Below are 25,719 nucleotides of genomic sequence, written 5' to 3'. Positions count from 1 at the left end.
CAATTGGGTGTTTGTATCGCTAGTATTCCTGCTATTCCTTTGTGATATTCATGATAATTCCTGCAAGATAACCCATATCAGAATCCGTAATATATATATATATACTTATTTTTTTATACTTTTATACTACTTTATACTACTTTTTATACTTTATACTACTTTTATACTTATTTTTTTAATGGCTTTCCCTCCTCTTTATATATATATATATATATATATATATATATCTTGAAAAGTTTGAGTTGGATCGGACGGCTACGTAATTATAGTTGAAATAAATGGGAGACAGAAGACGAAAGTAGGGGAAGTAACAAAAAAGGGGTTTATTAAAACTTAGAAATCATAAAGTTAAATTATGAAGTATAAGTAAAGTTAAGTTATAAAGTTAAGTTATAAAGTAAATTATGATTTCTAAGTTTTAATAAACCCCTTTTTTGTTACTTCCCCTACTTTCGTCTTCTGTCTCCCATTTATTTCAACTATATATATATATATATATATATATATATATATAACCCACTGCTTTTGGCGGGATCGCCAAAGTTTCGGGTTCCCTCTGTAAGTGTCTCTTGTGTACGTTCTGAAGAACAAACGTTTGTAGGACACGCTTAAATTTGCAATAGTTTGCACCGGTGACACTCTGTACCTCGGACTTATCACCTTTCAGTAAGTATTACAGCCTATAGAGTACTATGCTTCATGTAATACTTGAATTTTCTGTATTATAGTACTAATACAAATACATTCAGATAATGAGTACCATAATACAATTAAAAGCATCACCGGAATAGCATCACAATGCAAAGTGTTGCTCTTACTGCTCACCCCTGTATTCTGCTGTGGTTCCATATAAAATCTCCGTGATTCCTGTAGTTCCTAGTTCATTCTTTCATTCATTCATTTAATTAAATGAAATGTTCATAGGACGTTACATCAGGGGGTTAAACAAGAATCCACATTCGCACAGTCGAGTGAAGTCGGCATTGCTAGTAACACTGGCAATGCAGGGCGGCAGATTATTGCAATCACGTGCACAACACTGTAATGGTGTATTGAGGAAATATTCAGCAGTGCCGAATGCTACATGTAATTCAAATTGGTGATCAAGACGGCCAGAGTGTAGAAAGCGTGTGTATGTGTGCCTTGTTTTCTTCTGGTTAGTTGGTTGTGTGTGAACGTTTCGCCGAAGTCGTTTAAGATTGGCTGCATGAAAAAGAAAAGAAAAAGTGAAATAGTTTCACATGGTCGCAGGTGCTCGCGCGGCATACACAGCCGCTACTAGCCACATATCATACTACTACTACTACTACTACTACTACCACTACTTCTACTTCTACTTCTGCTTCTACTTCTACTTCTACTGCTACTACTACTACTACTACTACTACTACTACTTGAGAACAGCACTCAACCCGAAACTAGATTTAACGCACCTGTCCCCGCGAACCGTTCTATTGGATTCTCCTTGCTCACGAAGCGATTGAAGCAAAGTTTCTCCGTAGTAGCTGTTCGCTAACCAACTTAACTCTTCTTTTCCTTCTCCGTCTCTTCCGCTCTGACCTAATTTGCCCCTGGCTCCCAACGCACTGTTGTTTTACGCTCGACGCAATTAAGACGCGTCGACAGAGAGAGAGAGTGATAAAAAAGAACAACAAAAAACTCGTGGGCGAGAACAAGATCGGAGGAGCTCTCCACTAAACACCTTCAGGGAAAAAACAAAGAGAGAGAGAGAGAAAGAGAGAGTTGCCCCCCGTGAAATTCGCTCTTTGGTGATCACGCCTGGGTAAACGGCCAACCACAGCTAATTGTCTCCAAGGAACGAGCAGATGGCCGAAAAAGGATAAGCTTTCCTTTATTTCTGTTTCCCCGCTCGTTCTTTTTTTTTTCTCTCTGTCTTTTTTATATGTCATTGGCCGTTTGCTGTTCTTTCGGATAACGGTAGTTTGTTCAGCTCAGTATACGGTTCATTGTGCTCGGTCAGCGTGTTCTATTCGCATCCATTCCTGCGTTAAGTTCCGTGTTTGCCGGGTGATACTAAGAGGAATGATACCGAAGAACGGCGTGTGCAGGTGGACGCCTGATTGGGTACGGGGCATGTTGTAGCGCTAAACGGGATTGTCTTTTGGTTTTGAAAGAGAAGAAAGAAAAGGAAATGGCTTCCATCTTTTTGCATTATGCTGAAGGCGATTGAATGTGGTTGCCTTGTGGCGCCATGTTCCGATCCGATCTTTCGAGCGCCCTCTCTTGTAACTCCCACCTTCTCTCCTTCTCTCTCTCTCTCTATTCTTCTCGCCATGACTACCACATGGAACCACCACGAAGTGCCACGGAACCATGGAACTACCACATACTACTATACACTACTGCTCTATGGAAGGGTACACGACTATAGACGTTGGTGGGCTCTATAAGCTTGTAACTATTGGGAGGCCAAAACGAGCCGGCGTCTCCAGGACGATTCGCTATGAGATTTCTAGAAGGATGCGTTTTTCGTAAAAAGTCCTGAGGGAAGAAGTTTCTGAGAATGCGCAACTGGGTGCCATAGGCTTCGCGGTTGTGTTGCTTGGTTTTATTAAAATAAGAGGGAACGACAACGCTGTTACAGTGGCCAGGCGTCTCGATAGCATTCTGGAAGACACTAGAGCAGCGGTATTAGTATTGTTTCTTTTTTTTTGCCGCAGTCAGCTATTTCTTCTTTCACTTCTTCTATCTTTTGGAATTGAAATATTGACGCTGGAGCCCAACGTCCGGAAGACGAACTGAGCAACGCAGTCCATCCGCTCTTCCCGTAGCTACGGCTTCATGTCGTCCAATATACGAGGTGAAGATAAGGTCGGACGGCTACAAAATACACTATTGAAACACGCTCGTGGAAAGTAGAGCAAATGACGGAGATACAAGTTGAAGGAACACATGGCGGGATCGTTTGGGGAAAGGGGCGCCACGCTGAAGTCACTCGATTGGGGAAGGTAACGCCATGCTTTCCCTCTCCTGCATGAACCATGGAGCAACAATGGCCGCCGCTGCATGTGTCGGTATGCTACTGCCGCCATTTTTTCTCCAAGGACGCGGCGGCAAAGATCAGGGGATGGCAGTACTCTCCCCAATCCAGTGACATTACACCACGCTACGCCTCCTAGATAGCAGAAGGCCTGTGCCCTACGTCACGCAAGGAACGGCCTGCGTGACTTGCGTGGCCTGCGCACCTACGGCGTGCGTGAGCTTTGCGAGCTGCTTCGAGCTTTTCTCTTGTTCGTTCTTTCATTGACGTCATAGCAGCGTCAACAATAGTAACAGTAGGCCTCCCTGTGCGACGTAGCGCTCGGGCCTTCTACTATCTACGAGGCGTTGCACCGCATGGGCTACGGTGCTGATTATGTTGCAGATATGAGATCCCGACGACGGCCGTCTTTCTCTCGTTGTACGCACAGAACACAGAAGCACTGAAGACGTTAGTGAATTTATTACTGTGCGAGCTATCGTGCGAGGAACTGCAGCCTCGTGCACGAAAGCTATCGAAGGAAAATTTATTCAACACGTGAAACTTAGATGTTATGCATGATGTTGGTGAAAGCTTGTACACTAATAAATTCACGAACATCTCGGTGTTTTTTGTGTTCTATGTTCTTCAAACTACGGTCTTGTTTGCCCTTCGATGTCTTTGTGTTATCGTTGTATGCATTGTGAGTATACATAGATTAAAAAAAGCTGCGTTTACAAGAACATAGAACTGTAACAAGTTAAATGACATCGTTTTATTTCCAATGGACGGCAACCGTGTGACACACACGTCCGAGGTGTTTCAGCGGTATCGGAAGCTGTCACGAGCCCATAGATATAGTTCATGTTCGGTCAGGTTTGGTCATGTCATGAACATTTCGTAAACATGTGGAATAAATATTCTATTCAGCATAACCAGGGTTGGTTACCGAAAATATTATTGTTTCCGTTTTCGTTTCCGGTAACTGAAAAACTCGGTTCTTAGTTTCCGTTTCTGGACGATTTTCGGTAGCGGTTTGTGTTTCCGAGGTAATTTCGGTACTGGTTTCTGTTTCTCATCCGGAACTTGTACTGTCTGCTCTTGGCTTTTTCATGTCAGATATTCTAGTTACATAATGGATGCAAACGGACAGCCACACAAAACACAATCACTAAACAAATTAATGCAAAGTTCGTGACGAATCTTATACACCGCACGCCCCTCTAGGTTGCGGAAATACATGCCTTTAAGTTTCAAAAGTCTCCGCTCGTGCGCAAAAATAACACCTCATCCAAAACTTTCGCGTCCATCTTGCTGCGCAGTGGGCTCAACACGAGAGAAAGTTCCGAAAATAAACGAATTAATGAATGATGACTGGAAGAATAGTGCGAATATATATAATTTTCATTTTAACGCGAAAACACTGAGGGAAACGTCCTGCGATCTTGGTTTCCGTTAACGTTTCCACTTTTGTATTTCGTTTCGGTTTCGGTTTCTGGTAGCGGAAACTAAAACAATTTTGTTTCCGTTTCCATTTTCGTTTCCTATTGAATTTCGGTAATTACCGTTTCTCGTTTCCGTTTCCGTTTCCGGTAGCCAACCCTGAGTATAACAGCCTGAAAGGGCTGTATTATACACCTATAACATTTATGTAGGCACAAGATAGCTGCGTCTTTATCTCTCCATCGAGAACTGCATTCTATCTTGGGCGTTTATAAAGGCTTTACTCCGCTCCGTACGCGTAGGAACCTCCACCACTAACGCACCAAGAAAACAACGCACCTCGAACCTTAATGTTTCATCACGCGAACACAAAGGATACATTAATCTCTTTCTCGGGTCCATAAAGCCAGGATAAGTAAACACGATGATTCTTTTTTTGTCCTGGAACAATTAATTGTCGATCATTAATTACTTTCGCCGAAACAATTGCTTCATTTTGACGTCAAAGTTTGCTCGAGTGCGCTCCTTTTAGTCGAGGTTAATCGCGCTGAGCAAATATAGATCCTTGCCAAAGAACAAGCACATTAGCATGGAAATAGGAGACACTTCGTGAAAATGACCGCGCATGCAATTATTGATCCCGGGGTCGAACATTGATTAATGTCGCCCAGTGCTGCTGTATGTGTGTATGCATGACTGACGGAAGCGACTTCTAAGTACTCAAAGCATGCACTTTATTCATTCTGAGACATTGCTTCCGCGGTCGAAACGCACGTACTTAAAGGGGCACTAAAGTGCAAAAATTTTCTCCTCGCAGAATGAAAGTAACCGTTACCTTAACAGCAACACAAAAGGAACGCGATTCATCCATTGCGTCGTTCGTGATTTATGATCGATAGAAAAAAAAACATAATTTGCGCCTTCCCTCTCTTCATCTCCTTCTCAAGAAGCGCGACAATGCGAAGAGGCATCCGATTGGTCTACGCGAATGATCTCCCGCGAGGATTGGACAAATCATCTTTGCAGAGAACGCGTTGTGCGTTGTCGCCCTTCTTGAAAACGAGAGGGAGAGAGAAAGCGAAAATTGCATGTTCTTTCGCTTATAAATCACGAACGACGCAACGGATGACTGCCGTTCCTTTTGTGTTAATCTCAAGGTACCTGCATCCTTCATCACACGAGGAGACATTTTTGCACTTTAATGCATCTTTAAGTGTGACATGTAGGGCTGTGCGGATGTCCGGATTTTTCTATGATAGAGGCGCATAATTGTATATTCGATTCGAAATGCGATTCGAATGTAGGAGTCTATATTCGAACTTCGAACTTCGGACCGTAGCGATGTCACAGAACCAGCTGCACTTCGAGATCGTGTACTTGTAATTGCACTTTCTATGTTTGTATTTATCAATGACGGTATGAAATCTCCTAATTGTTAATTCGATTGTTAATTCGAAGTTTCGAAATCCGTTATACGCATTGTGGCAAACGAAATATCCAGTGTGTACCGTTAGCAGTCCAAGTCTGCAAGTCATTAGACGTTCATGCGTTACACATAACCTAGATTATTCCGGTTGGTTCGAGCTTGAATTAAGTTTATTTCGATTCAAGCCAACTAAAGCGGTTTGCGAACAAACCCAGTTTGGTTTACCCTCGAATTTGCTCAATTCTAGTTCAACTTGGGATCCTGATACGCTGTCGACGTTCTGCAGTGCCCGTCAAAAATAATATGAAAGGGAAGCTTACAAGTTCGGTAAGTCCATGCGTAACTATTTTAAAGTACAGTTTACATCAGTGCTTCCGTTGTGCGGCAGTCTACTCGCGTGAACGCAGCCCTCGAGTACCTGTATACTATAGTCGTACAGCAAATAATTATTAATGGAAAGTGGCTGTTCTGTGGTCGGAACACACAAGCGCACGAACACAGCACAAGCCTCAAGGTAGCTAAGAACATGAAAGATCGAAATATGGCTGTGTGGCTGTTTCGGCGACTGTCATATTTCAAGATTTTGTTACATTCCATTTCCTTTCTCCAGGTTTGATTTATCCCATCACTCTCGAGGGATTACGAAGCTGTTCGGATGAAGTAGACAAGACATATACATGAAAGGTAAATCTTTTGACGTTTGCTATCAAAAGGGCAGCACACTTTTCAGTAGACTTAGAGATTATATGTTGAAGAGTCGATCAATCCAGCTCACGCCTCACATTCAATGCGTGGCTTCACCGTATCAGTATTATGTGGTACACTTCATTCATCCGCGCTAGGAAGCCGTTATGCGCTTGCATTTGCTTTAGTTGACCAATGGCATAAAGGGGAAAGCCTACAATGCAAGAGCAGATCGAGATGCGAACCTATCATGTTTCGTGATTGTGAACGGCAGTGATTGTGCTCGGAAGTACGACGGGGAGTGTAGCCGAAAACATGATGCAGGTCTGGTCCCTTCCAAGTAATAATAGTTCACAAATTTGTGTTCCTTCTGCTTCTTAGAAGAATATTCCTTATGTGTAGAAGGGCTCTGCAGGCATCGGCAGCATACCCCGAATATCAACTGCCATGAACGGACAAATGCTACAGCGACGACGGTGCTTGATCTTGGTATTTAGCTTTTCTCGATAAAGGGGTCCGAACACAGATGAAGTGACTCTTATTTCCGTTAGACGTGCACTTGCACTCTAAGAAAAAAGGGCGTGAAAAGGTGGTAACTTCAATAGTTACCACCCAGGTCAACAAACCACCTAGCTTCTGATAAAGTGCGTAAAAGGGTGGCAAAAGCAATTATCATATATTCAAATTGCTACAAAATGGCGTACGCACCTTCGCTCACCGAATAAGAAGCGGCAACCCTATCATTCGTAGGTAGCAGGTAGAACTTGGCAACCTTTTGGCACAACATATGCGGCATCTAATACCTCCTAAAAGTTCTGACTGCACTCTTAAAAATGAACTTCACCGCATAGCACGCTCGTAGCCAACCATCATCTCGAGTGATATCGTTATCTGCCCTGATTTGTTAAAAACGGGAGGCGTACGCCTTTTTTGTGACACTTATGCTGTTCATAATTGTCACAGAAAAGGCGTACGCCTCCCGTTTTGAACAAATCAGGGCAGATAACGATATCATTCGAGATGATGGATGGCTACGAGCGTGCTATGCGGTGAAGTTCATTTTTAAGAGTGTGCTCCACCCTTTTTTTTCCCTAAGAGTGTGGGAGGAGGGCAGATGAATACCGATGGCCACAGTTCACTGTATTATATGCGTAGTCGAAGTGGTTGAGCATCCTTCTCGTCGTCTAAGCATAAAATGGAAAGACACCTTGCAACGTCGTTTTGTTGCGTAAAGTCTTATGACAAGTACCACCGTACACCATCTGGCAACCACAAAAGAAACACAATCACCGTTTCCAAAAACATACACTGTCACTGCGCGCACGCTTAGGGTTCCGACCACCTCCAACCCTGAGGGGTCATAACCGGTATGGAGGAGGCTGGTGGATTGATTGACCATGGCTCAGGGGAAAGAATGAACGAGACGGGGGATAAGAAGACCGACCCCCCCATCTGGGGGCAATCAATAACCAAACCCCAATTGCGGCCTTACCAGCTTTATTAGAAGTGCCGAGGAACGGGGAGAGGGGACTTTCTCTCCTTTATGTTAAGTGAATCACGGCGTTCGATTGTTTGATTACGGTTTTTGTACGTCATATGTACGTTTCGGGGTAAAGCCTAGTACAAATGTGCGGAGGGAAATGAGAGTAGGGGGGATGATTGCTAGTTTTTGTCCGGTGTTCGTGTCCGTTCGGCAACAAAACTGTACGGTGATGATGGATGCACGGTTGTGAGTGGAGTGCGTCCTGTTGTGTCACGAGATGATTGCGTACATTGAGGGGGGTAGGGGTGATAGATATATATATATATATTGTGCGGCAGGTAGGACGAGTGATGTCTCATTTCGTTAGCCGTTTCTGCATGTCATATGGTGGCGCAGAAGGTGATATAAGCGCATGGTCTAATAAAGTAATGAAGTGGTTCAGGGAAGCACGAATGGTGCGCGGAAGTCAGGCCTGCGCACGAGAAATGTTTGCTTATTCGGACTTTAATCACACCAAAATTTAATCACCACACTTCCAATAGGCATTGGCAGTTTGATTGCTCGGAACGCAATCGTTAAGAAGGAATAAGTTGTCGGTTCGAAGAAGGAAGGAAAAGAAAAGTGTCGTTCACTCTTAAAAATGAACTTCACCGCATAGCACGCTGCTAGCCAACCATCATCTCGAATGATATCGTTATCTGCCCTGATTTGTTGAAAACGGGAGGCGTACGCCTTTTCTGTGACACTTATGCTGTTCATAATTGTCACAAAAAGGCGTACGCCCCCGTGTGACACTTATGTTGTTCATAATTGTCACAAAAAGGCGTACGCCCCCCGTTTTCAACAAATCAAGGCAGATAACGATATCATTCGAGATGATGGTTGGCTAGGAGCGTGCTATGTGGCGAAGTTCATTTCTAAGAGTGTACCCGTTGTCCAGGAGGAAGGTCGAGTAAGTTAACTACATTCTTAAAAATGAGTGTGCATAGTGAGTACAAAATGAACTACGCCTCCCGTTTTCAGCAAATCAGGGGCGAGAACGTTGTCATTCGGCATGATGGTTGACTGGGAGCGTGCTATGTGGTGAAACTCATCTGTAAGACTGTACGAAAGCATAGCTTGCACCGTTTGCAAGGTGTTCGACAGACCGTAGTTAGATCAAGTTTCACTTCCATGACCGGAACCCGTATGATTCACGTATAGCAAACCTTATACCCGCGACATTTGCTCGGTCTGCAAGTTTTTCTCGAGAACTCAGGTCTTGGGGATATGTACATTGCGCACGGACACGTTACCTTAGATTGAGAAAATCTACAGTTCAATTGAAAAAATCGAATTTATTCCAATTTTTCCAAATTCCAAATTTTCGATAAAATTTTTGGAGTACCTGGCAAAAGTTCACCGAAGGTGAATACCGTTGATCCCAGAATCGAACAAGTAAATTCTTATTACACTCTCGTGTGACACGTTAGGTACAACATATTCTGTATGCATGCCTTTCTGTTCCGCTTCCGGTTTGTTGCCAAAACCACACCCGGTTTCGCAGAAAACACGCTGTGCGCCAACCACTATGCCGATTGATACAGTTATGGCTTCTGATATGAGGAGAGAGAGCCGTAACGCGTTTTTATGACAATGCAAATTGAGTACGCTTCCCATTTTCAACAAATTAGGAAAGTGAAACATATCATTGTGCATGGTGGTTGGTTCCGAGCGTCCTTAGTCGCGGAAGGACAGGAAGTCTTCGTGGCACCGGAAGGTTGTGACGGGGGCTTGTTTATGTTTACCCGAGAATGTCACGTATCGATCGCTGCAATGTCGAATACGTAGGTTTCCCCCCCAAAAAGAAGAAAAAGAAAGCTTAACTTCGGAGAATAAATCGCACACACAGATTGCCAATAATTTCAGTACTTCGTTCTAGCACAGTTACCCGCTCTTTTTGCTTTTACCAATCAATTAATAAATCAGTTACCCGCTCTTTTTGCTTTTACCAATCAATTAATAAATCAATTACCTGCTGGACTGACATCCAGTAAGTACACAATGTTTCATTTTTGAGACACACTCTCCATTGCCGAAAAATTAGACTAAATGGAAACGTGTAACCAGAAACGGTTTGCGCTCAAACCAGGAAAATGGTTTCCGCTCGGGGTGTGTAATTCGATTGAAAATTTAATCCGCAACAATGTATACTCCTATCAGACCGTCCCAACAGTAGAAACAAAGAAGGCGTCGCTCAATTCCTCCATTTAAAATCGGCTTGACATAGGATCTTCATCGTGCAACGGAACCCGGATGACGGTTTTGTTTTTTCGTTTTTTCAACAAATTACGTCTCCTCGTGTGAAGTTGACAGTTAAAATTAATTCCCAGCGATGGTCGCGGAATCGAGTTACGCAATCGTAAGCCTCTTATGTGAAAGGAGCAAAAGCTCAGGGCTTTCTTCCCCTAACTTTTCACCATTTCAGGTGGGCGGTATGGATTCACTGAGAAACGGGATTAGGAATGGCGTCCCGATACAATTTAATAAGCCTCATTGCTCGAATGGTATAAGGCTTAATGTTTTCTTTTTCGTACGGTGCTTCAAGGAGCAGGATTCTGCTGAAATATTTGCATTAGGAACTATTTTCACGTTTTTTTTTCTTCTTCTCGTTCTCCGTTCGTATCTTTACGTTCGAGTTTAGAAATTAATGAGATTATTTTCGCAGCAGCTTTCATGTATGTGTTTCCTTGTCTCTCTCTCTCTTTTCTTTTCTTTTTTTTTACTCTCTGTAGGATCTATACGTCGTAGTCTAGCGTTCAACAACGTAATTAATTAATTATTTAAAGTTCGAGGGCATATCAGAGACCATGTACGGTTACTTTATGTAGAATCATAATGAATGAAAAAATAAATAAAATTTAAATAAACACGCATCACGATTCGGGTTCCGCTTGTTCTTAGGAATGACGAAAAGCAAAAAAAGTTTTGCAAAGGGCTAGGCAACCATTTTCCACACTGACGATGATGACATGGAAAAAGTAAAACCGGGGGAAAGTGAGAAGAAGAAAAGAACGGAACTAGAAAGGGAGAAGGAAAATAGTACCACAGGGGAAACCTGTGGTATATTTGATAGTTATGGCCATCACGGCACGAGGGAGAGAATAAAGTTTGGGGTGGAATGAGGTCTGGTTGGTTCGTCAATGCTGTACCATACGGTGTAAGTCATGTGGCCATGTCACGTGGAGACTGGAAGGTACCCGGGTTCGAATCCTGGCCTGCCGGCTCTGCTGTCCGGAATTTTTCCTGGGTTTTCCTCAGACACTGTGAGACGTACGTCGGAACAGTTCCCTTAGAAGTCGGCCCAGGACGCACATTGCCCGAAAGCGTTAGTTGTGACGTTGACCACTTCTGTGAGGCCGACAACAGCGAGCCCTTTCAAAAACACCACTATCACAGCAGATGACAGCATGCATTTAAAGCGCCACTGCAGTGGAAACATGTCTCCTTGCGGAATGAAAGACGTCGTTACCTTGACAGCAATGCAAAAGGAACGTGACTGATTAGTTGCGTCCTTCGTGGTTCATGCGCCAGTGAAACCGGGGTTTACGCTTTCTTTCTCTCCTTCTCATGAAGCGCAGCAATTCAGAGCGGCCTGTCATTTGTTTCCTCAAACGATCCCCAGCTGTGATTGGACAAATCCCATGATGGATAAAGGCGGGGTAGCTGATAAATACTCATACTTCTAGAACAACTTTAATAGTTCTGTATGTTTATACACTTAGCAGGAACCACGTGATGAAGAAATACATTTCCCCCATTTCTTTTTCGCCTTTTCTTAAGATGCTCCATGCGAAGTTAATCCATAAATATCGCAGAATTCGGTTTTAAAAATCGCGACCCTGCGCAACGGTGGCAATGGCCGCAACTAGCCGCACGAGTCGCTTTGACGTCACTACGGTATAGCCCGCTGACTGGTTTAGAGAAGTGTCGTCTGCTGCACAGAAAGAAATGGGAGAGAAACGGGGGGAAAAAAAACGCGGGAAACGCCGACCCGGACTGGAGTGCGGTCGCTCTTGGAACCGTAATTAGGGTACCGTGATCACATCATCGTGACGTTTTCGTCCATCTCCTCTCCAAAAACCCGGGGAAAACCTCAGACAGGCTGTGCTGTCTGTAGGAGGCTGTAGCTGTAGCCTGTAGGAGGCTGGGCACCTACCATTTCCCAGTCTTCAGCATGACCTTGACTACCAGCAACAAGCGAGATGCCTTAACCCGCTCAGCCATGCCGCTGTTCTGTTATGGAATGATCAAGTGATAGGGTTAATGATAATACTAAATCTTTTATCTTGGTATGACAACGAAGCCGTCATGGCCAGATAATGTCATCGCACAAAGGCATAACAGCACCAGCCCAGTTAGAGAATATTAATCTTACCCAGCTACCCTACGTCAACTATCCACATTAGAAGGCCGGCCCCCTGATCTGATACGCGGATGCTCAAGATCCTCGAATTTGGCACTTCGCCAAGTCACACGAGATACAGTTTTCTTTCGCGAAATTCGTTTGATTTAATGCATTCACTTGACCGTGTGTTTCAGTGATTACCATAGCTTGCTCTGGAGAGGCCTATTGTGTTTATTCTGCCTTCGTCCTTTTTCCATCACGGAGCAGAATAACAAAGCAGGCCGACGCCATTACTACTTGATGAACTCCGCGTTCCTGCATCTTTCTCTGCATCCTTCGCTGCAGAGGCAGAGGAACAGAATAGTAAACAGTTACTAGGCTCTTATGGGCAACCGCTCCGTGGAACGCTGGGATAACTGAGACGTATGCTTCGCCATTCCCATTTTATTCTATACGTTCCCGTCATGCTTTGCCGGGTTCATATTTATTCTGGTGTTGCGCGCGTTACCAGGGTCTGTAGGCAGACGGTCTCACCGTGATAAGACAGAGGCGTGTGCGTGTCTTGTAAGACGACGGCAACGTAGACAGTACAGAATAAGTGGGCAGGTATCTTCCCCACCGCAGGTATACAGAGTCCTGCTTTCCTGCCTTTTTTGTTGAAGACTGCACTTACATTTCGCGGTGTTTTATATAAGTTGTTAGACGAAAATGTATTTCGCTTTTGCGAGGTGCGGGTGAAAACAAGATACCTAGCATTTTCTACACAATGTTGGGAGAAAGTACGCTCGTCTAATCAAAATTACTCGTTCGTTAAAAATCATACCTTCATTTTTTCTGACGAATTTTCTGCGAACGATGCTAGTAAGTGGACAATAGAGAGTTTTAATTCCTCGTACGCTATCGCCTTTGCGTTCGTAAGGGATAGCGTTGACTGTTCTGCGCGTGCTCATAACTGAAAGGGACCTTCGCGCATAGCGCGAAACCCAAACGCTATCCCTTACGGCGATAGCGTACGATGAACTAAAGCGCTCTAATGACGTTTTGACAATACACGTACGATACGCATTTCTGACAGTATACGAAGGCAAACAAGAAGGACCGGCCTCGGTGGCTCAGTCGGTAGCGTGTTCGCCTTCTGATTTCGAGATCACGGGTTCGAACCCGGCCGAGGACGCCAGCAACTTGGTGGCAGGGTACAAGTTCCTTAGACACGCCGTCTTCCGCGAGGGACGTTAAATACGGGGTGCCGTGTGATGAGCTTTCATCGCACGTTAAAGAACCCTCAGGTGGGCAAAAGCAATCCACAGACCGACCGCTGTGGCGTCGCTCATGATCTCAGTTGTCTCGCGACGTAAACACCCAATTATTATTAAAACAAGAAGCGAGTGTTTGGCTTCACCTCTATATGAGTCATATCGCAGTGAAGCACCCTTCACAGGCGCGTTGGTGATTGGCCTCGCGTTTATGAGTGATGTCGGAGTACAAAATTATTTACAGGGCAGAATCTCCGCGTCGCTAGATTTCCTCACAGGGTATTGCTTACGAACTCTGTGTGACGCACGCAGTGCTGCATTCATGAAATATATTATGACAAAGAGTTCATTGTTGGTTGCTATTACTGAACGGAACGTGCTGTAGCCGACAAATTCGCAAGGCCGCAACATCGTCGTAGTCACACATTTCTTCATAAATGGTTAAAATCGTAAAATGTATATTGTAGATGTGTAATTGTGCGAGCGCTCGCTACGTACAGCACGTTTTCCTTGACGTGCCTGACTGATTGATTGATTAATGAAAAACATGTCCGATATGTAATGCCCCGCTCCGTTGAATTTATCGTGAATCGGTAAATATTCTGGCGTTAATATTAAATGCGTTGCACTTTGGTTCCCCGAAATGAGATATATTTTTCATGGCTGCACCCTTGCAAAGCTATACTGCAAGAGAAGGCAGCAGCAAATTAACCTAGAGGATGTAGCGCTGTGTTGCAGTAACAACTGCATACGTGGAACTCGCACGATATGCAGTACTTCTGGTTCCAGAGCATGTGTTGTAAATTCCAAATTCCCCGCTTTTTAACATAAAGTTAGCAGTCTTGACTTTCATCAGCTACGGATTATATCTGCTACAAATAGTCTAGTATGCAGAGTATTGTTTCGATCTTCATAACTTACCTCGATATTAGATGCGTAGAGCAATCACTTAGAAGTAGCTTAGTGTAAATTTAATGAGATGGAGGCAACAATAACAAGAAAAATCTAAATTAAACGCATTTACTAGGGAATTAACGACATAAACAAGTTCTAGAAGATCTTCACAAGAATATGTACCTCGGAAACTCCGCCTCTTTCGGAACAAAGACGCAATTACGTGACTGTAGCTGCATCCCAATTTTCAGTCTCGCTCGTACACACCACCTGCTCAAACTCTTTTTAAGTTTATCTTATCTTATGCAAATACACGGAGTTCGAAGTAATCTTTTCAAAGTTCGAAGTAATCTTAAGTTCCTCTTATTAATGTGCGTAACTTTCCACCTGCATCTTTTTTATTTTCTTGTTCTTGTTAGTATTATACACAAACTTTCCGACGAACTTCTTTAACGAGAAACAAGTAGCGCTTAGCTCCGATGCGGGACTGTTGCTGACTGTTTTTCGTCGACACAATGTTTTCCTTTTCTTCTTCCTTCTCGTATTTTTCTTTCATATCCTGTCTGCTCAAGCCCACTTACTTGTCTATGTTCAATCTGGAGAAGTATGGCTAAAGAGGGTTAGCATGAGCTCGTGCTGCGCTCCGTATGCAGACATAACGTTGGTAGCTACGGCGTCAAAGCCTGTTCGTGACAGCTCCAGGTCTTTCGCAACGAGAGAACGCAGAGCCCCGCGTGAACCCGGCCGCAGCGTTCTGCTTACTCAGTGCCTGCTTGGTTTACAAGAGAATGTTTCACAATATTTTGAAGCTGCGAGACGAGGAACGCTGTTTATTCACCAGGTGTTCGAGGGAATGAATGTGCATGTATCAAGCAGAGATGATTATGTGCTGTTTTTTTAATGTGTTTGTACACGAGCAGCGGGATGCTTAATCTGCGTGCGAGGGTTACGCTATGCAGATACCTGGTTGGAAAAAGTTCGAGCATCACCAAACATTGAAAGACTGAAATGAAATGACGTATGCCAAGCGCACCTGACGTGTCGCTTTGAGTGGTGGTGGTGGTGGTGGGGGGGGGGGGGGGTAATGGCAGGATCGACTCGCCGTTGTTGGCCACACAGAAGTGGGCGTCGTCATGACTATAGCAAAAAAAAAAAGACGCTTTCAGTGTGCCACACGTGGACCAAGCAGCTGACCCCTAAAATGATATTTAAAATTTGTATTGAATTACTTTAAGAACTATGTGTACGAAGGTATAAACCCACATGCTTCGTTCACATAAATTTACATAAAATCTCAATGTACCACTCACAAAAGCCTTGAATGCCCTCACGGATTGACGACTTCAAGCCCCTTTTGGCGACAATGATGTTTGCATTACTTCCAGTTAGCTGCATTGAATTTTCAGTGCTCTCAAAGGACTCGCGGCATCCCAAAGTCGAGTATCGAGCGTTCCGCGCCGCTGTTAAATAGTTCCGCGACATCCAAGTGGGGCATGAAGTCTTGACGCATAGCTCAGAAGTAAGTGAACTTAGCGAACCTGCGTAGTAATTCCGCACACGCGTGAAATGTCCCACTCTCTTTTTCGCGCGTTCATTTTCTTTTTGTCTCTTCACCGTTAATCCCACTGCAATCAACCGTACTGGTTCTGTATTATTACCCGGCTCAACACTGCTCGTGGTGCCGCAATATCCATGCTATTGTTCCTTTCAATCCAGTCCAGTCCAATCCAATCCAATTCCTTTGATGCAAATGCCATCTTCATCGTCATTAGAAACATAATGATGATCACTGCAGACCCACCATAAGCGGAAAGGTGATTCACGGCAGCAGATAGCTGACGCTGGGGACGGACAAGTTTTTATTCCAACCAAGCACGGTCGCGAAGCACGTAAACAACCACACTCTAAGGGGGAAAAAAGGAGTAAAATGTGGAGTAATTGCAGTTTCTTGTCCCCTAGACTACACAGTTAGTCCCAATTTTAGTCCCCTAACCCCGACATTTACTCCCCAGAACTGCAAGTAGTCACTGAACTTTGCAAATGGTATTCCGAATCTAACCGTCTTCGTAAGTATGTGCTCTTGGTCAACTTGATGGGATAAGGCTGTATAGAACTCAGCCAACTTAGCAATTTTCCACCCACACATAATAGGGAACAGTTAGCCCTTCTTTCTTCGCAAAATTCTGTCCTATGTATCTCGCAAGATTTTATGTCACTCGATATATCACGGTTGACGGCTTCATTCAAAGTATTTTCATGCGTGCACACGAATTATGTACCTGGTACTGTTAGAACAGACCGCGAAATGCAGTCTCAACCCTGTGACATTCATTTACCCCCGTGCATTTACTCCTGAAAGCGACTATTTTTTGTGGCAATGCATTTAGTCCCCCAAAGGAGTAAAAGTACTTCCTTTTTCTTCTTTTAGTGTGCGGACGGACGATAAAGAAATAAGAACCCCATCGCGATGTATCTTTAAGAACGTGCCTTGCCCCTCTATGAAACACGTTATAACGTCACGCGAACGCTGCAGCGATGCCTGTTTCCTTGAAAAAAATGTCGTTTCACCGAACGTCGATTCGTCGAACTCTGTTTCATCGAATTAATGACGGCCGTTTGTTTCGGCGCATCCCTTTTTTTATCATTTTGTCGCCAACACTGTTAGAGAACGCCGTAAAAGCACGACACGCTTCAAGTGAATTGGACATGGACTGACAAATAACAGTGGTGTATATTCTCATCGCGATAAGTAGTCTGCGCAATGAATTGTAAATTGTGTTCACAGACGTTCAAGAAATTTATTCAAACAATAAAAGTTATCCTGCAGAACCACCAAAAATTTCTCCTTGGCAAAGACCTCGAAAACATATCCGCATGTCTTGTGCAAGTCACATGCTGACGTGTTCGGTGAAGTGGCGTTCGGTGAAATGGCATTCGACGAAACGACTTTCCATGGAATAGCATTCGGTGAGACAGTGTTCAACAAAATGGCATTCGATATAAAGGCGTAGATGAAATTGGCAGACACCCTTTGAAACACACTTGCTAAAAAAAAAAAAACTATCACAGTACGGTCGCCAGAATTTCGCGGATAGCAGTGCTGTTGAGAAACCGTTCTATGGGCATCTTGTCGAGCTCGAAAAATTCGAAGAGGTCGAGCGACGACGTCGACGACTATACTTCGCGTTGAGCGACGAAGAGACAAACGCCAGCCTGCCTCGGAAGTTCCTCGAGGAATCCTGTCTATACCTAATCTAAAATTATAATGGAGAGGCTGCCATTATCTGGCATTGGATACAACGAAACTCCACACCTACGACGATGTCGGCAGTGCGAGTGAGCTCTGGCGGCGTAATTATGCGTTAATTAAGCGCCGCTTCAGACTCCTTTTCGAAACCATATGGCATCGAGTTTGCACGAGCGACAGGTTTCGACGCCATTTCCCCGATCCTGGTATGCGCCTGCGCATCTAACGCTGCATCTGCTGCTCTTAATGCAGATTAATTAGAGCGTTGCGACTCGTGCTTGTGCGACAGGAGGCGCTGTAATTAGGCCGCTTCCTAAAAACGAGGTGCGTAGTGAGACATATTCGTGCAGCCGAGAGCAAGACTCGGTGTCAGGTACTGTGACAAAGAGGCAGTATCGGGTTGTAGTTATGTTACAGGTAACTTGGGAACTGTAGCTAATTACTCCTTTGAGTACCTAGTTGCAGCAACGAGTTAGGTTTCTGGGAAAGTAGCATGTAAGTAAGTAAGTAAGGAAGTAAGAAATATAGTAAGTAAGAAAAGAGTAATTTGGGTCATTTTTAAGATGATGATGATAATAAAGAAAAAAATGGGGACGTAAGACACGAAAAAGTTGTGCAGGTGACCCCGGTACAGCTACACTCAGTTGGTTGAAAAAAGGAAAAAGAAAAAAATGCACACGTACCAACAAAAAAATGTCATTTTGGGGAGCGAAAGTGATGTCCGTGTAGTGCCCACGATGTACACTCTTAGAAATGAATGATGTTTTAGCGCGCAGCCCCTAGGCGCCCATTCCTGGGTAGAGCGCCGTCGGCGTTGTAACCGGCACAGCGCCGTCGGCGTTGTAACCGGCAGAGCGAACGAGGAGCGAAGCGAAGGATGAAGGTAAGGAAGAGCGTGAGGAGGAAAGCGAAGGAGGAGGGTGCTACAAGAGCAGTCGGAGCCACGCTCGGCACGCTCTTAACCAATCACCATCTCGAATGACAACGTTCTGCCCCCTGATTGGTTAAAAACGGGAGGCGTACGCTTTTTTGGAACACTTATGCAGTTCCAAAAAAAAAAGGCGTACGCCCCACGCTTTCCACAAATCGGGAGTGATAATGGTATCATTCTCTGCAGTGGTTGGCCTTCACCGTGCTATGTGGTGAAGTTGTGTTTTTACAGTGAACTACGTGTGGAAAATAATAATAGTGGGGTATAACTCAACCTCAACAGCTACGCTCCAATTTCGAATTAGCGACTATCCTAAATCGTCCAGTTATTTTTTTTCTTCATTTGTCACGTGGTTCCGCCACGCGACTTCGCACTGTTGTGCATGGAAGCAGGACAGAGCTAGTAAATGTGTTGAGCCAGTCTGCAGTAAATAGTCATGTCTCCGACTTTCATCCCTCGTAATATTGTTTGCTATTCATCCACCCAATCAGCGGCATGGCAGAGTTAGTAAAAGCGTCCTCACGTTGGTGGTAGCGAAGGTCGTGCTGAAGACTAAGAAGTTGTGGGTTCGAATCCCACCATTCCTTCCTGCTGTCCTCTCTCCATCTGTCCACGTCTGTACACCACTCATGACCTCATATGCTTCGCGGCGCTAACACGGTATTAAAAAAATATCCATCTAACACGAGCGTGTACCAACTACCCCGCCTGAATACCTCAATCTTCCCCATTCCCGTCCCTGATGCCGCGACGCTACCTCTCTCCCCCTTCTCGCTTGTCTTCTCCCTAAGCAAAGTGCACGTCACTGCCACCAACGCCACTTGTCCATCTCCAACGGTAGCGGGGTGAAGCGTATCCAAAATGATATCCATGCCTCGTCCTCGACGTTGAATAATACACTCACTACACTGACGCATTCAATCGCGCAGACCCTGGTATTCATTAACTTCCACTAATGAATGTACACGCCGTCCCAATTCACGTATTATCTAAAGCCTTTCACGGTGATGTCATTGGCACGGGAGAGGAGCAACACAGTGGATAATGTATTGCTCTATCACGTATTGAAATTTCATATAATTCTACTGCTAATGGGGCGTTTGTTGTATTAAAAACGTTAAGCAAAGGCTGCAGAGGGAGGGCGTAGTTCCGCCACAGTCACAATATCCGTGATAATATTTAGTACAGTTGCGGGTACAGGGACTTGCTAGGGTACTAACAGTATCTCGCTACCCTATCTATTGGCCATGCAGTCAACAAATTTTGACCACCTTGCGGATTCTTCAGTATGTGCAGTGGAGCTCCAGGTCGAGGATGCATGATCCTTGCGGAGGAGGACGTACTGTCTAAGAAAAGAAAGGAGTAATTTCCCCCAAAGGGTCTAAGGTTACTCCTTTGTCTTTGTATAGATTTAGTTCCCAAAAAGGACAAATTACTTCCCCTCTCTTCTTCTTCTTTTTCCCCCTATGTTTCCCCCTTCCCTCCATGTTTGTCCCTATATAGTCTTATTTGCCTGCGCCATGTCTACGCCCTCAATTATTTTCTTTTGTTCTCGTGAATTTAGTCCCCGAAAAGACGCGAATTAATCTCTCTTTCCCTCTTTTCCTCCCTAAAGTGTATATAAGCACACTCCTAAACAACACGACGATTGCCTTCTCTTATCCCTACAGATTTCGTCAAGTTCATCCGCTGCACAACGGACTCGGTTGACAACCTCGTATAGGAACCATATAAGCTCCTATAACTACGGCATCCAGGGAAAAGGGGGAACGGAATCACTGAACGGTGGAAGAACAATTGTTTAGCGCGGGGAGCAGACATGGGAGCAAGGGGGGGGGGGAGGGGGGAGCAGGAAAGACGACGTTGGGATTGATCACAATTACAAATTGAGTTTCGTCCCGAGGTAATCAGGAGAGCGTAGTAATTGTGTTTGTTAAGGAGTGGGAAAGCGTCGCCTGTTCTTTCAGCATGCGTAACCAGGGAACCCTTTCTGCCCCTATGTGTGGAGATAAGGAATAGAGCGTGGATAACTATGTAGTGTACTGCTTCCAGAATTGCAGTAGTTACGCAAGCAGTTACGCTAACGTTTCTCTCTCTCGGCAGCTTGCTTGTGCGTTCTTTTTGTTGCTGGAGATGAGCGATGCAGCGCAGTCGTGAGACATGGGATTTCGCGTAGGAGTAATGGTTTGAGGAGAGTGTGTATGTGGATACGGTGGACGCTTAGACCGATAGGAGGGAGCAAGAGCAGGTAATACAGAGAGTGAGCTGCCCAGAAAACAACAAAACGTTCGCGTTAGTTACTGACTGGGCATGGAAGATGTTGCTCGAGCTGCAGACAATGAAGTGAAAGACTATAGAAGCCTCGTCGAGGAAGGTAGAGAGATCTGGATGGACGGATATGTCGAAAAAAGTGTGGAGATGGGGATCTGGATTGGATTTGATTGGCAAAAGAAAGAAAAATATAGAGACGTTAGTCTTGACCCAGTCAGAACTGGCTACTCCAAAACGCGTTTGTGGGTGAAAAAAAAAAAAGAGCTAGATGGGGATCTGTTCGTGCCAAGTGTATTTGGTTACCCTAATGGTTAGTCATCCCAACGGGACGCTGAGCCGGCAGAGCGGTACCGGAGTGCCCATCACATGATTACCCCATGTACATGTGTGTGTGTGTGCCTCGGGTACACTTTAAGAGAAAAGGAGTAATCTTAGTCCTTTTGGGGGGCTAGATGCATTCCCACACCGTAAAGCAGAAGAGGTGAAATCATGGAAGATTATTTCTATTCCATAGCCTGAGCGCTCAGCAGTTCGGGCAACACTGTGTGGAAGTAGTCACCAACTACGCATTGCTCGTCAAATACGGCGGCAGGACTACATTGCATTCGGACAACACTGGGTCTAAAACGAAGGAAGTTGTCTACGTGTCGGCCACGTAGCCATCAGGAGCAGCGAGTCAGTCGGGAACATAGATCGCCGTTGCTTGACGAATTGGGGATTATTTGCCACAGGTCGTCGAACCGAGCCCTTTTCCCTCAATTTCGCTAGCACATTCAAAATATGAAGCGTTCTCTGTCTCATCTGTAACTTGTTGCCTACAAGGAACAAACAGTAAAACCACGTCTTTCGGGAATAAATGCGCGGAAGCTTATGGACTGTTTGTAGTGGCGGAGAGTAAATTTTCAGGCTCACTATAGTACGGGGAGTAATTTTTAGGGGACCAGAAGCTGTAACTGCTCCGCAATTTACTCCCTTTTTTCCTTAGATGCTGTAGTAACTTGTAGATATATTACGCTAACCAGGTACTTTTCTGGGAAAGTGACTTGCAACTGTCACTATAGTTACCACTTACAGTTAAATTACCCGTAAAATGTAAAATTGTTTTTAAGTAACTCGGGTAGTGGCATACTTTTGCCACATGTTCGCGCATTCTCAAGGACCTTCACATCGTGAAAATGATGCGGGCATTCCTTCCAGCGCTCCCGTTAACGGTCAATGTCAATGTGGGAAAGGATGTCTCTGCTCTGAGGCGACGGAAGCGTGCCGATACTTCGTTAACAAATTACTGGCTAACTGCAACAGGCAACAGTTGTAATTTATGCATGTAATGGGGGGGGCACGAATTAACGTGCAGGAAGTGCGTTAACACGTGCACCTTCACCTGCATAGCAACATCCGCAATAGACAACTCACACGAGAAGCAGCTGTCTCAATGAAAGTCAATTTAATTCCATTTAATTTTAAATTGAAATCCGTTTAATTGCTTACATTAGTTTGCAAGACGACGAGCGCAAAAATTTATTGCTTACGCCTGGAAAAATCCAAGAGAGAAGAAAAGAGGAAAGGAGAGAAAGACAAGATAAATGCTCCCCCGCTCAGATTCCTCATCTTCAAATTTCGTTCGCGATTGAACTCGAAAGAACGAAATTAATTTCTCTCAACTCCGACCTCCGCGCGGCAGATGGGGCAATGATTAATGACGGACCATTTCAATAGCAGATCACACGTATAGCACCACTCATGCCGTAAAAACGATAAAATATATCGCGGATGGAAATAAAAGAACTCCTGAGAAACGCGATTAAAGATCGATTTCAACAGCAGCCTCGGGATCGACCCCAGCATGTCCTCATAATTGATTATGACGGATGAGGTTCAGCCTCGGAATTCAATTTCAGGTCCGCGCATCGGTGCATTCCACTTCATGTGCCTTCTATTATAATGGACATCGCTATGCAAAAGGATTTTTGGAATCTGCCGCTACATTTATGGCTGCCTCTCTGTGTCGCATGAGCGAGCGTTACGAAGACGGAGCTGTGTTGTTGCTGCGGTGCCAGGCAAGGATGATAGCCGAGGCGGTCGTCTTCACACAGTCCAACGCCCCTAAAAGAAAACTTCACTGCATCACACGGTTCTAGCCAACCGTCATCCCGAATGACGTCGTTGTCTTCCCTGCGTTGAAAAAGGGAGGTGTACGCCTTCTTGTGACACGTATGCTCCTATGTCAGTTGTCACAAAATGGCGTACGTCCGCGCTTTCGACGAATCGCGGGCTGTAACCATATCATTATATGCAATGATTGACCTTCAGTGTGTTCTGTGGTGAAGCTCTGCCAGTACTTGCAGTGACCGTGCTACATCTTAACCGTCGGCCGTCATCATTCCTGTTTTCATATCATCTCATCTCATACCATGCTGGCTACAGTCGTGACGCTGCTCGCATAAGTGAGGCCAACAACAGCAAGCCAGTCTCGTACCCACCACCACCACCTGTCATACCGTTGTAGCGTTGTATCGTGAACTACAGCGAAGTGACTCTTCTACAGACATGATCCAGCAGGAGCAACTTCAATCATTTTGACCAAGTGAGGCAAGGGGCGGATATATTTAACAGAACAAAGAAAAATATGAGGAAAAGGGAGAGGGACGCAAGGGTTGAGAATCTCCCCAAGGGCTCGTTGATATGATGATGCTGTTCGAGCCTCTTGTTGTCTGAAGTGGAGAGGGTGCCCAGTATAGACCTTGTCGCGTTACTTTCAAGCCACTCGTCTCAGTGCGCTCCTTAGCCTGGTTCCCAACGTCGACACCACAGGGGTGGACTGCCAAAATCGCTCTTCCCATTTGGGATGAATTCTGGTGGCTGCCGTCTTTAATGAATATTACTGACGATAACGTAAAATTCAATATAACTAGTCACCCAGTAAGCATCTGAGTAGTGTATCAACGTTTCGAAAGATCAAGGACAAACGAAGATTGCTTGAATTCCGCGTGCAATATCCACAATTGATCACGTGAGCAGTGCTGGCCGATGCGATATCTGTTCTACACCGGTTCCCGAGCAGGAAAAAAATGAACGGACACGGAAATGAGCGAAAACACAAACGGGAAAGTGAAGGAACTCGGCAAACAACGGCAGTCCACACGGACAGAGTTCCTGTGACTACCACTGGGTGGCAGCACTAATGGCGGCGCCCATTCCTTGAACCGCGTTTTTTGTGTGTACAATGGTGGTCACTTGACACAATTCCGAAATGGAGGCAAGAAAATTCCCCGCACATCTGCGCACGGCCCTCCGGGACATTTCATCACCGCTCATCGGGACCGCCATGCAGACAAACACCATCTCCTCTTCAGCCTGTTGGCTTACTGCGACGGACTATTTGCCTGACAAAAGTGATGCGATGGAATGCGCTTCGTGCCTGGAGAGCGATCTAAAGAAAAGACAGAACAACAAGCGTGCTTGAGATTAGAATGGAGGTTGATAGATGCGATGGGGCCTGGGCCGGCTGCTCCAGCGCTTGTATCCTGGGAAAATACACGTTGACGACCAAATACTCAAACGTAAGAAACAAACAACAACACCTGGCACAATCCCAGATACACTCTTAAAACTGGCTTTTACCGCATACCACGCTTCTAGCCAACCATTATCTCGAATGATATTGTTATCTGCCTGGATTTGTTGAAAACGGGAGGCGTACGCCTTTTTTGTGACACTTATGCTGTTCATAATTGTCACAACAAAAAAGGCGTAGCCCCTCCCGTTTTCAACAAATCAGGGCAGATAACGATATCATTCGAGATAATGGTTGGCTAGGAGCATGCGATGCGGTGAAGTTCATTTTTAAGAGTGTACAGTCTAAAACCAGAACTTCACCGCACAGCGCGCGGTTTGCCAACTACTGCCACGAATGATTGAGTTATCGCGTTTGATTCGAAGACACACACATTCACATAAAGATACGATGATGAGACTGGACTGATGACGATTCGAAGAGAAAGGGAGGTGTACGCCTTTTTGTGACAATTTGAATATATGAGAATTGCCACAAAAAGGCGTACGCCCCCTTTCTCTTCGAATCAGAAGGGATAACCCAATCATTCGTGGCAATAGTTAGGAAACAGCGCGCTGCGGTGAAGTTCTGGTTTCAGACTGTATCTGGGATTGTGCCGGGTGGTGTTGGTTGTTTTTTAGTCTTTGGTAGTCAACGTATATTTTCCCAAGCTACAAGCGTTGGAGTAGCTAGCCCTGGCCTGCACTCTAAAAACTGAACTTCACCTCATTGCACGCTTTGCGCCAACCATTGCCACGAATGATAGGGTTATCGCTTTTGATTTGAGGAGAGAGGGAGGCGTACGCCTTTTTGTGTCAATTATCATGTATCCAAATTGACACAAAAAGGCGTACGCCCCCCTCTCTCTTCGAATCAGAAGCGATAACCCTATCATTCGTGGCAATGGTTGGCGCAGAGCGTGCTATGCGGTGAAGTTCAGTTTTTAGAGTGCGATGGCGTATATCAACCTCTATTCTAGTCCCTATTCTACCCTACCATTCCATTCTAACCCTATTATTCGTGGCAATGGTTCGCGCACAGCGTGCTATGCGGTGAAGTTCTGTTTTCATTGTTCTTCTTGTTGTGTGTGTTTATAGGAACCCAGACTAAAGAACAGCAAATGCAGGTAAGGAAATCACGACATTTTCGCCTCCTCTCTCACTTTGT

General features: G+C 44.9%; 1 protein-coding gene across 5 annotated transcripts in view; it reads left to right on the top strand.

Moving 5' to 3' along the window:
• The window catches only part of LOC135366738 (leucine-rich repeat-containing protein 15-like), a 584,634-nt gene that overhangs the window by 373,873 nt on the left and 185,042 nt on the right, over positions 1 to 25,719 (top strand). For 4 of the 5 annotated variants that reach the window (XM_064599596.1, XM_064599597.1, XM_064599598.1 and 1 more), the window contains 2 exons: positions 6,097 to 6,176; positions 6,460 to 6,533. The gene's annotated coding sequence lies outside the window, so the exon portion shown is untranslated. The remainder of the gene's footprint in view (positions 1 to 6,096; positions 6,177 to 6,459; positions 6,534 to 25,719) is intronic. The other variant, XM_064599600.1, reaches the window with a different exon arrangement.

This window comes from Ornithodoros turicata, chromosome 8 (assembly GCF_037126465.1).
Source record: "Ornithodoros turicata isolate Travis chromosome 8, ASM3712646v1, whole genome shotgun sequence".
NCBI lineage: Eukaryota > Metazoa > Arthropoda > Arachnida > Ixodida > Argasidae > Ornithodoros > Ornithodoros turicata.
This window is presented reverse-complemented; position numbering and strand designations above follow the sequence as displayed.